This window comes from Moschus berezovskii, chromosome 12 (genome assembly GCF_049115385.1).
Source record: "Moschus berezovskii isolate FMDL1 chromosome 12, NW_MosBer_1.0, whole genome shotgun sequence".
In the NCBI taxonomy this organism is placed as follows: Eukaryota; Metazoa; Chordata; class Mammalia; order Artiodactyla; family Moschidae; genus Moschus; species Moschus berezovskii.
The window spans coordinates 65,075,421-65,090,064 of NC_142471.1; the positions used below are offsets into that span (position 1 = coordinate 65,075,421).

The following is a 14,644-nucleotide window of genomic DNA, read 5'->3' on the forward strand; positions in this document are numbered from 1 at the left end:
TCGCGTACCTGTCCCTCCCTCCCTCCGCACTCCAGCCTGGGGCTCGTGGCTTTCACGTCTCCCTCAACATTTGGGATAAGCTTTCTTTCCCCTTTTGTTACCGGTGTTTTTCTTCTCACGTGACGCGTGGCCGGCCCCCGCCTGCGGCGGAGGTTACTGGGAAGCTCCCGCCCATCGACCCCTGCGGGCCCTGGGTTGCGGGGGACCGTCTCAGACCCCTTTTTCCTTCTCTGGGCTGCGTGCTAGCTCTGGGTGTTCTCAGATACTCTCTGCGAAGGGGCAGTTCCTTTCCTGTATTTCAACAGGTACTGAGTGGGGACTTGGGGACCCCTTTTCTCCCCAGTGGGTAGGAGTCTATGGGCAGCGGGGGCCACCCGAGACTACCCCGGGGCTTAGGGCGATTTCGGGGCGCGAGCCCTGAGCCTGTGGAGCGAGTCCGCTGGGCTGGCTGGGAGCCCCGGGCTGTGATCTGGGAGTGAGCTCTCTGTTCACCAGGGAGGGTATACTTCCTGGTTTTCTTGGGCCACCCTCGGAAAACTCCAAGTCCGCTTTTTAAAGTTGTCTTTATCAATAAAAGCCTCTTATCAGAGTTGAGTAGGGAAGAAGCACAGGATTTGGAATCTGATGTCCTGGGTAGAGTCTCGGGTCTGCCACTTGCTGGATCTATTATCTTTTGTAGCCCGATTATTGCCTCCCGGTTTTTTTTCCCAATCTTAAAAATGGAGGTGATCGTCTTTGGCCTATCTGCCTTCCAGTGTCGAGCGGTTTAGCAGAAGTGACATGTGTGAGAAAGCCTGTTTCACATATAACAATCTCACTGTCTTTCTGTCTCCAGCCCAGGTCAGTTGAATTTTCAAGCCGTGTTCATGTGTTTATGAACTTGATCATAAATGTAATCGTGAACCATATGAAGATCAAATGAGTTAATAAATAAATAGGGGGGAAATGTCTTTGAAACGAATGTGAACCATGCAAATGTTCTATGTCGTGTTCCTGGTGAAGAGGTAACATTAGGACCCCATCACCTGTGGAGTCAGTTTTAAACTTCGTCTGGATTTTAAGGTCCACCAGCATTTGGATTGTTCTGTCCCACCAGCGTGCGTGCACACACTTAGGGGCAGTCTTGCTCTCCTCTTGATTTATTACAGCCGTCCTTTCTTCAGTGCTGCACAGTGTACAAGTATCCCAGAAAGTACCTGATGTTCCTCATGTGTAGTGCTAAGCTTATTCTTGTCTCCAGCTGGGGTCGGCCCTTTTGAGGTACTGTTTGTTCTAAGGACTTGCCTGGTGGCTCAGACAGTAAAGTGTCTGCCTACAGTGCGGGAGACCAGGTTCGATCCCTGGGTTGGGAAGATCCCCTGGAGAAGGAAATGGCAACCCACTCCAGTACTCTTGCCTGGAAAATCCCATGGACGGAGAATCCTGGTAGGCTACAGTCCATGGGGTCGCAAATAGTCGGACACCACTGAGCAACTTCACTTCACTTGTTCTAAACCTAGCTCTGATTGTATCACAGTATCACTAGCTTGAATTATACTAGCTGAAATGAGAAATATTGGGGTCATTTTTACCTGTCCTAGCTACATGTGTTAGGAGTCTGTGTTACCTTATAGTTAGAATTGAGAATGTAAACAGCCAGTATTCCTGTGTAGTTTGTATTCTGGAAGTTCAATCTGAGACTCCAAGCAGGTGACTTTGTTTCTCTTTCCCCTTGTAAAGAGTGAGGATTTTACAGTCAACTTTTTGTGGGTTTGGCAGTATAGTAATTAGGTAGTCTTGTATTATTTCTGAAATCATTGGTTGGAAAATACTTGAGTGTGGTTCTAAAACCAAAGGATGACAGTACAATTGTTGAATGTATAAAGCTGAACAAATTTGAGTTGAAATCCCGGTGCTGTGACTTCCATTTCATGAGTTGTGGCAAATTATTTCATCTCTTTAAGCTTGTCTACTAATTTCTGAAATGAAATGATAGCATTTACCTGATAAGGTGTCTATACGGATTAAATGAGATGTGAATATAAAGTAGTGCTGGAGTGAGTATGTGCTGATTATTTTGTTGCTATTCTAATATTCTAATTGATGACTATGATGTTGGTAAAAAGTGATGAAATTTTAGGTAAAGTATTTTGTTAAAGTTCATTTTTTTTGTTGTTGTTCGTAAAGTGAGGATAGTTATCCTTAACCCATAAACTTAAAGAAGCAGTAAGAAGTGCTTAGATTGCAGGGTTGGTTTTTTTTTAAAGCAGTTGCATTTTATATAAAGATTATAGTAGGCTTTTTTTTTACGTTTAGAAGTTTCCAGAACACACTTGTTGGGGTGTGCTATTGGGCTAGTGCTTCATTGATAACCCATAGTAAGAATTTAGTTTTGTGTCTTTCTGCACATTGTAGCTTGTAGCAGAACAATTGTCTATATTAATGACTTAGATATTGACTATTGATTATGATAGAGTTTTACAGAGCATTTTTTATTGGCTTCCCACCCTCCCTGCCTTTTTTTTTTTTAAGCCAGACTGTTTGACTCTAAAAGTTCAATCTAGTGGGTAGGGGCCAGAAGATTTGGTGACTCTCAGTTTCTGAAAGTGGTAACTTAGTGACAAGTGCTTGTGGTGGCACTGGTGTGTGTGTGTATCTACAAGGAGTGAGAGTTTAGAGAAACCAAGGGGGAATGTCTACTAGAGAAAACTGATTTGTTGGTCCAAGCAGAGTCTTAGAGTTGAGAGTTGAAATGTTTACTTTTCATTCCTTCAGATGCTGTGTTGACTGCAAGATGTCTGAAGAGGCAAATGTCTAGGAACTGTTTCGTTTACTCTCTTTTTTGATGTGGTTTCCCCTGGCTCCACTTTACCAGTTTCACCCTGACCTGTAGTTAAGAATCAGCAAGATGACAAATTTTTTTTTTTTTTTACTACAGACTTTTGTATAAACTGTAACAATAGTCATTTCCATTAAAATCTGCTTTGTGTGCTGTAACGTGTTATTTTTTCCTTTATGTTTTAAAAATTTTTCTTCTTGACTTTTTTCTTCAAAAGAAATTTTTGGAAGATGGACCCATTTTCGGGCTTAGTGAAAGACAGTATTATCGTTACTGTGTTTATTTATTATATTTTCTTATAGTCATGAATTTAGGTGATATATATATTCACTCTCATAAAGCTCCACATGATCACTGTAATTTTTTTAGCCAAAGTTACATTTGTTGTCTGTGCCCACTGAACCTTGAAAAATAGCAAAACTAATTGTCTAATGTGTTTCAATCTGTGACCCTATCCTTATTTGCTCATCATTTACAAAATATCTCACCAGAATGAGTGCTGAGACTAGTATATTGTTGATTTGGCACTTGTGCACTCATTAGACATGACAGAAGTAAATGAACTAGTGCCAAAAGTTAAAGTGTAGATTTTTAATTATATAAAACTGCAATACGAGACTAGCAGTCACACTATGTATAAAACTGGTGACCTATGGGATGATTTTTGACAATCACTAACCTGAGCTGAAACTTGTATGCAGGTCAGGAAGCAACAGTCAGAACTGTACATGGAATAACAGACTGGTTCCAAATAGGAAAAGGAGTACGTCAAGGCTGTATATTGTCACCTTGCTTATTTAACTTATATGCAGAGTACATCATGAGGAACGCTGGGCTGGAAGAAGCACAGCTGGAATCAAGATTGCTGGGAGTAATATCAATAACCTCAGATATGCAGATGACACTACCCTTATGGCAGAAAGTGAAGAGGAACTAAAAGTCTCTTGATGAAAGTGAAAGAGGAGAGTGAAAAGGTTGGCTTGAAGCTCAACATTCAGAAAACAAAGATCATGGCATCTAGTCCCATCACTTCATGGCAAATAGATGGGGAAACAGTGGAAACAGTGTCAGACTTCATTTTTTTGGGCTCCAAAATCACTGCAGATGCTGATTGCAGCCGTGAAATTAAAAGACGCTTACTCCTTGGAAGGAAAGTTATGACCAACCTTGATAGTATATTAAAAAGCAGAGACATTACTTTGCCAACAAGGTCCGTCTAGTCAAGGCTATGGCTTTTCCCGTGGTCATGTATGGATGTGAGAGTTGGACTGTGAAGAAAGCTGATTGCCGAAGAATTGATGCTTTTGAACTGTGGTGTTGGAGAAGACTCTTGAGAGACCCTTGGACTGCAAGGAGATCCAACCAGTCCATTCTAAAGGAGATCAGTCCTGGGTGTTCATTGGAAGGACTGATGCTAAAGCTGAAACTGCAATATTTTGGCCACCTCATGCGACGACTAGAAAAGACTCTGATGCTGGGAAGGATTGGGGGCGGGAGGAGAAGGGGACGACAGAGAATGAGATGGCTGGATGGCATCACCGACTCTGTGGACATGAGTTTGAGTGAACTCTGGGAGTTGGTGATGGACAGGGAGGCCTGGCGTGCTGTGATTCATGGGGTCGCGGAGAGTCGGACACGACTGAGCAACTGAACTGAACTGAACCTGAGCTATATTTAAGACGTTTCTCTTCGTTGTTGAATTGTATTGGTTGCAGGCATCCCACCCACAGGAGAAGTGAGAAGAAATGGAACTAGGATGTTCATGTCTTAAAAGAGAACCTACTTCTACTATGCCACCCACCAGAATATGTGCTCTTAGCTGGTGGGGAAAACATGCAGAGTTTCCTGTTAATGAGTCCAGTAGGGTGAATGAAGCCTGGGTACCTCTGAGCTCCTGAGAGTTTCTTGAATTACAGAGGAATTCCAGTTGTCAGAGGTTTAGATAGAAGAGAAGTTGTAGGGTGTTGCTGTGCAGCAGTCAGCTTGCATGTGGAGAGAATATTTTCCTCTGAGTAGATCATGGACCCAGTGCTCACAGTCTGTGGTGTGCATTTTCACAGTCTCACGCTAACTTTCTGTCTAGTTTTGTATTCTTCAGATTTGTTCTTCAGTTTTATTTAATCTGTTGTCCCTTGTGCCCTTTAAAAATTTTTTTGTTATTATTTATATTTATGTCAAACATGGCTGGTTTAGACTAGGGATAACAACAGAGAAGCAGAGAAGCACTGTTAGAAACAGCAGATTCTTGTGTCTAATATTCTGAGGTTCCCAAATAACACGCGTTAACCTGTACATATCGTAATGTGAATTTCTAGAAAGGACAAATTCATGACTGTTGAACTTGGTGCAAAGGCAAAAATATAGGCAAATGGTGTGTGGTATTCTTATTATGAGATTTGCCTCTTAGGAAAAAATACGCGTAGTGTTAATACTGGCTTGCATATGGGCTGTTTCAGGTTCTTTGCCATGGAATACCAGATGAGTATTAAAGAAGGGAAGCCCTTGGATTTAAACATTCCCCTCTGAAATTTATACCAGTAGCCCTGTTTTTTTTTTCTTATCATCTATAAAATAGGGTTAATAATACCAACCCTGCTTGTTTACATAAAGAGTAGAGGGAAAAGTTAAAAAGAATGTCTTGGAAATGGGGTAACTGGAAAGGCTGACGGAAGGGCAGAGGCATAGAGGAAAAGTCTCGCACTGGACTGGGTAACTTGTCCCTGAGACAGAAAGAGGATCCACTACAAAAGCAGAGAGTGAGGGTTAGTCAGAGACAGCGAGGGGGCATCAGAAACTCTTAAGAGGGACAGTCAGAGTGAGGCCGTTACTAGAAAGAGGGGTAAACAGATGTAGAGGAAAGGGCTGACTTAGACATGACAGGTGGGTTCATGGAGGGAACTGTGAAAGACCGCCAGAGGGAACAACCAGGAGGGCATGGCCAAGAGCTCATTGAGTTAGTTTTTTGAGTTTTTGTCTGTTTGGGGAGATCTTGTAGACATTTGTAATTAGCTGAGAGGGAAGAAATGCAGATATTAGTAGTAAATCAAGTAGCATGTTTATACAGTTTTTATTACACTAGAATTTTCCCTTAAGCACTCATTTTATTTTGCATGTTCAAAATACAGACACCAAGCCAACTTTGCTGCAGGCCTGTTAACTGCTTACTTGAACCCTTCATATGGTGGTTGTTCAGTCGCTAAGTCGTGTCCAGCACTTTTGCAACCCTGTGGACTGTAGCCTGCCAGGCTTCTCTGTCCGTGAGATGTCCCAGGCAGAAATCCTGGAGTGGGTTGCCATTTCTTTTCCAGTGGATCTTCCTGACTCAGGGATTGAACGTACAGCTTCTGCGTGTCTCCTGCATTGCAGGCGGATTCTTTACCACTGAGCCACCAGGAAAGCCCTCATAGGTAAACTCATTTTAAAAAATTACTTAAAATGATTAGTTTCTTTTTTAGAAATACTTTTTTCTTAAAAAAAAAGTCAAATACATGCTTACTGTGGAAAACTTGGAAAATACAGACAAGTTTAAAGAACAACAGCAAAACTCATAATCTCACAACCTAAGCAACACATAATGAGGCCTGCCCTTTCATTTTATTGATGGTTTCCTTTGCTTTGCAGAAGCTTTTGAGTTTAATGTAGTTCCATTTGTTTATTTTTGGTTTTGTTGCCCTTCCCAAGAAAACAGATTCCAAAAAAATATTGCTAAGACTGATGTCAAAGAGTGTGCTGCCTGTGTTTTCTTCTAGCAGTTTTATTGTTTCAGGTCTTACGTTTAAGTCTTTCATCCATTTTGAGTTTATTTTTGTATTTGGTGTAAGAAAGTGGTATAGTTATATTCTTTTACATGTGGGTGTCCAGTTTTCCCACCACCATTTATTGAAGAGACTATTTTCTGCATTGTGTAGTCTTGCCTCCAGTATTGTAGATTAATTGAACCTGTAAGTGTGGGTTTATTTCTGGGATGTCTGTTTTTTTGCATAGTCTGGTCAGTCTTTGCAGTTCATCCCATTCTGCTAAATGTGAAATAGAGCAGTATCTAATTGAGGTTATTAGGAGTCCATGGAAGAGGAGGATCTTGAAGGAAGTGCTAGAATGACAAATTGAGAGGACAGAAGGAAGTTCCACATAGTGATGCGAAGCTAGGAGCAAAAAGTGCGGTATGTGAACTGAGTGTGACAGAGGGGGTGTTTAAGAGGACTGCACAGATGGGAGATGGTGAGTAGCAGAGCGGAGCGATTTGCTAGGTTTACATGTTACAGGGATGATGAAGTAATGGAAAGCTCTGAGGGCTGGCCTGAAGAACTTAGATTTGATCCTTAAAGATGATATTTTTGTTGAAAGTCATGATGAAAACAATATTTGAGAAAGATTGTCCTGGTGGCTTAGAGGGGTAACCCCAAGTAGGGAGTGGCTTTAGGGTAGGGCAATAGGACAGTCATGGAATAATGTAGAAATAGAAAGTGTAATAGCTCTTGTGGAGGAAGAGCAGTAAGCGTAGGGTTAGAAAAGCTGAAAGTTGGAATACCTCAAAGTTTTGAGTTTGACAGATAGGTGTATTGTAGTATTTTGATAGTGACATTGAGGAAGGATCTCAGAGAGGTCTAAGGAGAAAGATATTGAGTTCAAGTGCTTTTACAAGTTGTAGGTTTGAGTGGTAGTTGAAAAATCCGGTACTTTAAAGATCTTCATTATTAAATTTATTATAAATGAATGCTGTCCGTTTTAAAGTAATCATTCTTAAGACCATGCATTTATTCTAGCAAATAAATATTCTTTGGATTTTGTCTTTTGGAACTGCTTTCAGAACCAGTAGAGCCATACAAGAAAACCGATCTCATTACTTTATGGTCATATCTTTTCTGCCCAAGAATATTATCTTGCTTGATCACTCATCTTATTTACCATATTTATTTCTAAGTGATATTTGACGGTCCCTAAAAGTTAATCTGCAGAGGCATTAAATTTATTACCATGCTGGATATTTAAATAACTGTCATCACTGCTGAGAACAGCCTTAAGCTGTGATAGCATTCCGAGAAGAGATGCTAGTGCGTGCTGGTTAAGAGGGTGGGTTTTGGAAGACTAGGTTTGAATGATCTCTTTAGTACATTAATTCTGTATCTTGAATAAGTTTCTTAACTTGCCTAGGTCTCAGTTTCCTCATTTTTAAAAGGAGGACGGTGATAATACTTCCTGCTTCGTAGGATTATCGTGAGGATTAGCTACTAGAACGGTGCCTGGCATATTTTAAAAGCTCGGTAAGTGTTAGCTATTTATTACCATCACAAGAACTACTATTGCTGCCGTCACCATTTTGTCTGTTTATCTTTTTAGTTTTAAAAATGACTTATGTTCCTGTTTAATTACATCATGTACAAATGGAATGATGGACAGCTAGAGTTAAAATCAGAGCTCAAATAAATGATCAGACATATAGGAATGAGGCTCTTTAGAATGTGTGACCTAGAACTTAGTGAGAGAAGAGCAGAAAAGACAAAGTTTCCTCACTGTGAAATTTGACCAAAGATAGAATATTGGGGAATATTCATGGTAAGGGAGTGTGAAGCAGAAAAGGAAGCCAGCAAAGGAGCAGTGGAAGATTGTTTAGAGAAAGAAGGAAACTCAGGAGTGTACATTAGTATAGAGGTTATATTAATTAGGATAAGATTTGGTTGCAGTCAAATAATAGAGACTTAAGCGTGATAAAAGTTCATTTCTCTCAGTGCCACCAATTCCAGAAGTAGTCTGGGACAGTTGTGGTTTGTCTTGGTGTCATGTTGCTCCACTGTGCATGGATTCTATTCTTTTCCAAAGTGGCTTGGTGGTCTAAGATGGCTGTTGAGTTCCAGCCTCTTCATCCACATATGCACCAGCAGAAAGGAGGAAGAGGACGCATCTTCCCTTTAAGGATACTTCCTGAAAGTTAGATGTACCACTTTTGCTCGTATTCTGTTGGTCACGGAGCCACATCTTCCTGCAGGAGAGGCTTGGAAATGTAGAATATTTTGAATGCTCAGTGCCTGGGGATAAAAATGAGGAAAAATAAGGATAACCCAAGGGTAGCTAGTTGAAGAGTATAGGGTAGATAACAGAATTAATAGTCTTTGCGTGCGTGCCAGGCTGCTTCAGTCCTGTTCGACTCTTTGCGACCCATGGACTGTGGCCCTCCAGGCTTCTTTGTCCATGGAATGAATTCTCCAGGCAAAAATACTGGAGTGGGTTGCTATGCTTGGGATAGTTTAATTCTTTATTGGTAATCCTTGATAGAGTTTCTGTACTTGTGAAACTATGAGTATGAAACTACTCTTATCAAACTGCCATCAGTAGGACTCTGTTTTTAGGGTGTTATCCCTTCATGAATCCTTACTTAATTAGGATTATCAGTCTCTTATAGGGAAAAAGGTGATGGGTATGTATGTATATGTATGCATGTGTGTGCTATGTGTATAGATATATAATATACATTAATATATATATTTCCTCATTTAGCATTGGTGTTTGCCAAAATTGCTTCATATAACAACAGCCTGCCTTAAAATTGATAGTATTTAAGCATCTGATATCTTTCTTTAGTTCTTTTAAGCTTCTAATTTTACCTAACCTTCTATTCACTCTCCAATTTGGTTGTTTTGGGCCATTGTTTTTAATCTGTCTCTGTCCTTTTATATTACTACTCTCTCTCACTGCTGTTAATGCTGTTAATCGTACTTCCCAAAATAGATAAATGAGCAAATTTAATTAAATGTGTTATTTGCACTCTCCTGATCATTAATGAGTTTGTATGTAAGGTCAGGCCTACAATCTTCCTAGTATTATAATGACTGAATTTTCTCTATCCACTAAATAGATAAGTGTTTGCTTTAGAGTTTTTTATTTTTAAAGCTTCCATATTTTGTATGTTTATGTTCTTTTAATGTTGGAAATATGAAGGTCTAACAATAAAGGGAGAGTATTTTCCCTGTTTGAGAGTAAGATACAGACCTATTCCTATTTACCTAAATACTTGAGAGTATATTTTCTAAAGGCAAGGACATTCTTTTATGAAATCATAGAACAGTTATCAAAATCAGGAAATTAACATTGATTTAATATTACACTATAGTTCACAGACTTATTCAGATTTCACTCATTATCCCAATAATGTACTGTTTTGTAGCAAAAGAAAATTCTGGCTCTTGGAATGTATTCAATTGTCATGTCTCTTTAGTTTCCTTTAATCTGGAGCATTTCCTCAATCTTTGTTTTTCCTTGATATTAACATTTTTGAAGAGTACAGGCCAGTTATTTTACTGTTATTATTGTTGAGTCGCTAAGTTGTGTCCAGCTCTTTGCCATCCCATGGACTGCAGTTTGCCAGGCATCCGGGTCCTTCACTGTCTCCTGGAATTTTGTCAGTTTCATGTCCATTGAGTCGGTGATACTATCTAATCATCTCATCCTCTGCCGTCCTTTTCTCCTTTTGCCTGCGATCTTTCCCAATATCAGGGTCTTTTCCAGTCAGTCAGCTTTTTGCATCAAGTGGCCAAAGTATTGGAGCTTCAGCTTTAGCATCAGTCCTTCCAATGAATATTCAGGGTTAATTTCCTTTAGAATTGATTGGTTTGATCTCATTGCAGTCCAGGGGACTCTCAAGAGTCTTCTCCAGCATCACAATTCAAAGGCATCAGTTCTTTTGTAGAATGCTTATAAATTGGGTTTATCTGCTGTTTTCTCATTACTGGCCTCAGGTTACCCATTTCTGGCAGGAGTACCACAGAAGTAATGTTATGCTTCTCAGGGCATTGTGTCAGGAGGCACAGGATGTTGAAATATTAGTTTTAAAGGTATTATTTGCCAGGTTTTCCAGTGCAAAGTTACTATTTTTCCTTTTATAATTACTTTGGTGGCAAAATATACATAAAATTTATCATTTTAACCAAAGTGTATAGTTCATTGATTAAGTACATTGACATTATGTTTATAATTTTGAGGTATCTTTGAAAAAATACTTTGAGATTTTATAAATTTTCTACTACTCCTTGAACTTTTACTAACTTTTGTATATCTGCCTGAATCATTTTCATGATGGTTCCTAAATGGTGATTTTTCTAATTCTGTCATGTCTCCTATACTTACTTATAATACTTTATTTCATTATTTATTTTGATGTGGTTACTGATTTGGTCAGTGGGAGCCCATTCAAGCTGATTCCTGTTTTCTTTTGCCTTGCCCTTGTCACTCGTATACATATTCATATACATTTATCTGTCTACTGAAAGCAGTGAGTTTATATTGATACTTCTGATTCCAGTCCAACACTGCAGGGTTTATTCATTCTGTATTTATAATCCCCTCTTCCAAAAGTGAGAAACTTGTCCCTATGATTTGCATTTTTACTTATTGGCCTAGTCTTAGAATACCAGAGAATGGTTTCATACCACTACTTAAAAGACATCTCGTAAGTAGAGTTCAATATTTGTTTTCCTTATCCTGTGGGCATATAGTCTAAATCTCCACTGGTCAATAAAGTAGCCACTAACTGCGTGAATTGAGATGTGTTGTAAATGTAAAATGCATACTGGATTTTGTAAACTTAGTATGAAATAAGAAATATCCCAATAATATTTAAATAATATGTTGGTTATATGTTGAAATATTTTAGATATATTAGATAAATAAAGTTAATTTTAACCATTTTAACGTGAAGATATTAAATTACATATGTGGCATCCATTATCTTTCTACTGGACATCGCTGAGCAAGAAACCACGTTCAAAAGTTACAAAAGTTACGTGGGTTAGTTTTCTCCCCAACTTTCTTTCTGTAACATAGTTATGTTAGTCATTTGCAATGCAATTCATTTCTATTGTATTCTAAGTTTTTCTCCCCATCCTAATTGATCTTATTTTTGAGCATGTGAAGCATTAATATGGTTCCAAAAGTCAGAATTATATTAAATGTATATATACACTCAAAGCAGTGTCACCCATTTCTTCTTTCTTTTTCACCCTGTTTTCACCCAGCCTTTATAGGTAATCAATTTCATCAGTCTCTAGATTACCCTTTCGGTGTTTTTTCCCCCCAGGTATAAGGAGATAGCACGTTTATTTTTTTTTATTTCTTTTTACACAAAATTTAGCATACTGTAGATACTCTTTTGTACTTAACTTTTTTTAAATTAAACATTTCACTTCAATATGTTTTGGAATCCATTCCATATCAATTTATAGCACTCACTGTCCCATCCTCCTTTGTCTTTTCCTCCCTCTTATGGTTACTCTGTTGTGATAATCTTAACCATTCTCTCATGCATTTCCAGTGTTTTGAATTTATAAGCAGTGCTGCAATAACTAACCTTGTTTATATACATTTTTGTATGTTGGAAGTGTATGTTTGGGTAAATGCCTAAAATAGGATAGTTAGGTCAAAAGTTTAAAAGCAAATATAGTTTTCTTAAATATTGTTCAATCCCTTTCTGTGGGAGGTTGTACAAGTTTGAATTTGCACCAGCAATGTATGAGAGTTTTTCCCATAAACTAATTATCCAAGTATGTTGGTATGCTTTTTAAATTTTGCTATCCTATTTGTAGTTAGAAACAAAGTATCTCAATGTAGTTTTAATATTCACTTTGCAGTTAATAATCTTTTCATAGAATATATAAAGGTCATTTTAATATCTTTCTGTGTGAATTATATTTTTAAGTTCATTTTTCTATCAGACTTATTTTTTCTCCCTCAGTTTTTAAGAGTCCTGTAGAAGTCCAGTTATTTCCTTATGATAAATTCTTTGAAGGAGAATTTCTGGATCCAAAGGTCCTTTGATATATAAAAGATTTTGAAATATTGTTAAAATGCTTTCTATATTAATAAAATTTGTATCTCCATTAACAATGTGGAGCCCTATTCAGTCTTTACTCACCAAAACAGACCTTACTTTTTAATCTTTGCTTGTCTGATGGATAAAATAGTAGATTTTTTGTGGATTTCTTTGCTAACTGATGTGATTTATTTTTTCTTTGTTAACTGATGATGGTTTATTTTTTAGTTGTCCAGCTAGCTGTCCATTCAATATATTCTTATTGAACATCTGCCATGTACCATTCTAAAAGTTAGAACTGTAGTAATGACTAGAAGTTGAACATCTTTTGTGTTTCAGTCATTGGTATTATTTTGTTTCTTATCTCCATCTCTCGCTCTCTTTTAATGGCATTTAATAGATGTTTTGTCCCCTCAGACTAGTTCTTAGAGGACTGAGAATGAGAGAAAATGACATTTCCTTATTCTGTTTTGTTGTTGAACTTCTAAAAAGTATTTTTGTGCGTGTGTTTATTTTCATTGCCCATTCTATGGCAAATCACTGTGTGAAACTCTTTAAGAGTATTCATGAAATGGGATCATGAATGTTAAACGGACAAACAGGTGTCAAAGAAGTGATAATTACATATTTTTGTAAAACTAACTTTTATCATTATCATTTTCCAGGGGAGGCTGCTGTCTATCAGAAGAGAACTTTTGTACCATTTGCCTCAGATACAGCTTGTCTGCAGGTTCTAGAGTTTTATTATTCAAAAAATAAATGCCATTTATTTGGTAAGTCAGTTAACTAGAAATATTATTTACTCTGTTTGCTTATGTTTTGTATGTTTTTAGTGTCATTTTACTTTGTCACTCTCCTATATAACAAGTTTGAAAGTGGCAGGATCCTGAAAGACTTTGAGGATCTTTTGAAGATTTTCTTGCTTCTATTCACATGTCTTTCTTAAATTTTGGTGTTTGTTTTAGAGAGAATAGGGGCTTTTTAAATATTGGAATTGATTCTCAAAGTTGGATTACTAGCTTTGCTCTTTTCAGTCTCTTTCTACTGTAAGAACTGAGAATTAACATCCTTCCTGTCCAGCTCTAACTTCCCTGTATTTCAAGTAGGGAGCAGCAGAGATGCAGTGTTATGGTAGGAGTTTGATGAACTGATTCAGGAAGACTATATGATTAGTGAAATTCTCAGGAAACCATAATAAAGCAGAATGAATAAGACTATCAAAGAAATTATGGCTGAAAACTAATTAGATAGCTAGTGAAACTGATTTTAATTTTTAAAATGTTACTCTATAGATGTTTATTTTTAATTAATTTTTTTTTCTAAGAAGACTTAAGTTGCTATGACCTGCTGTTTTGTGAGAGGTTTCTCTTCCCCCACATCCTGTGATAATCTTTTCAGTCCGTTCCAGCTTCTGACTCTCACGTGAAGCCATTGGCAACCAGGAAACGGATATACAGGATGAAGGCTTTTTCAGAGGGTCAGTCATAGCACTGTTAGGAGATAATTGTACTTGTGTGCTGCTGAAGCACATGCAAAGAACTGGATGAAAGCTTTAAAGAAATGATACTGTGATTTGCAGAATTTCCTTTTAAATGGGTTTGCACAGCAAGACATAGAAGTAAATGTTGATGTTGAGAACTGAGCTCAAAACAGAGTACTATCAAATAAAATTTAAGAATGAGGAGCCACGGGCACAGAAAAAAGGGGAAGAAAGATTCTCCTTTGATATGTTTTTTGGTAGCCTCTTGGATTGTTGGTGTCAGAAAGCTGACTTTAGGTGTTCCTAGATGATGTGCACGTAGATGTCGGTAGAGAGAGACATGGGATTTCATTGTGCTTGACTCTGAAAGGGCCATGTCTCAGAGCAAACCAAGTGAGTTTTAATCTTGGTTATTTAAAATCTCCTTGTACCTGTCTTATTGGGAGTATTATTTTTTTTTTTAAGAAGAAACTAATTTGCAACTGGCTATAAAGAGTGACATTGTGTCCGGGAAAATGCTGTACTAACACTGCGCTGTCCCACAGGG

General features: G+C 38.0%; 1 protein-coding gene across 7 annotated transcripts in view; it reads left to right on the forward strand.

The window, feature by feature from the left end:
* R3HCC1L (R3H domain and coiled-coil containing 1 like) overlaps nt 1-14,644 on the forward strand; it is a 71,135-nt gene that overhangs the window by 110 nt on the left and 56,381 nt on the right. Inside the window, exons 2-4 of one of the 7 annotated variants that reach the window (XM_088842245.1) lie at nt 5,944-6,225; nt 7,970-8,079; nt 13,283-13,390. The exons of 1 other annotated variant lie outside the window; for it this stretch is intronic. The gene's annotated coding sequence lies outside the window, so the exon portion shown is untranslated. Of the gene's footprint in view, nt 1-12; nt 306-5,943; nt 6,226-7,969; nt 8,080-13,282; nt 13,391-14,644 lie in introns of those variants that run through there. 5 more of the 7 variants (XM_088842246.1, XM_055424917.2, XM_088842247.1 and 2 more) reach the window with 5 other exon arrangements.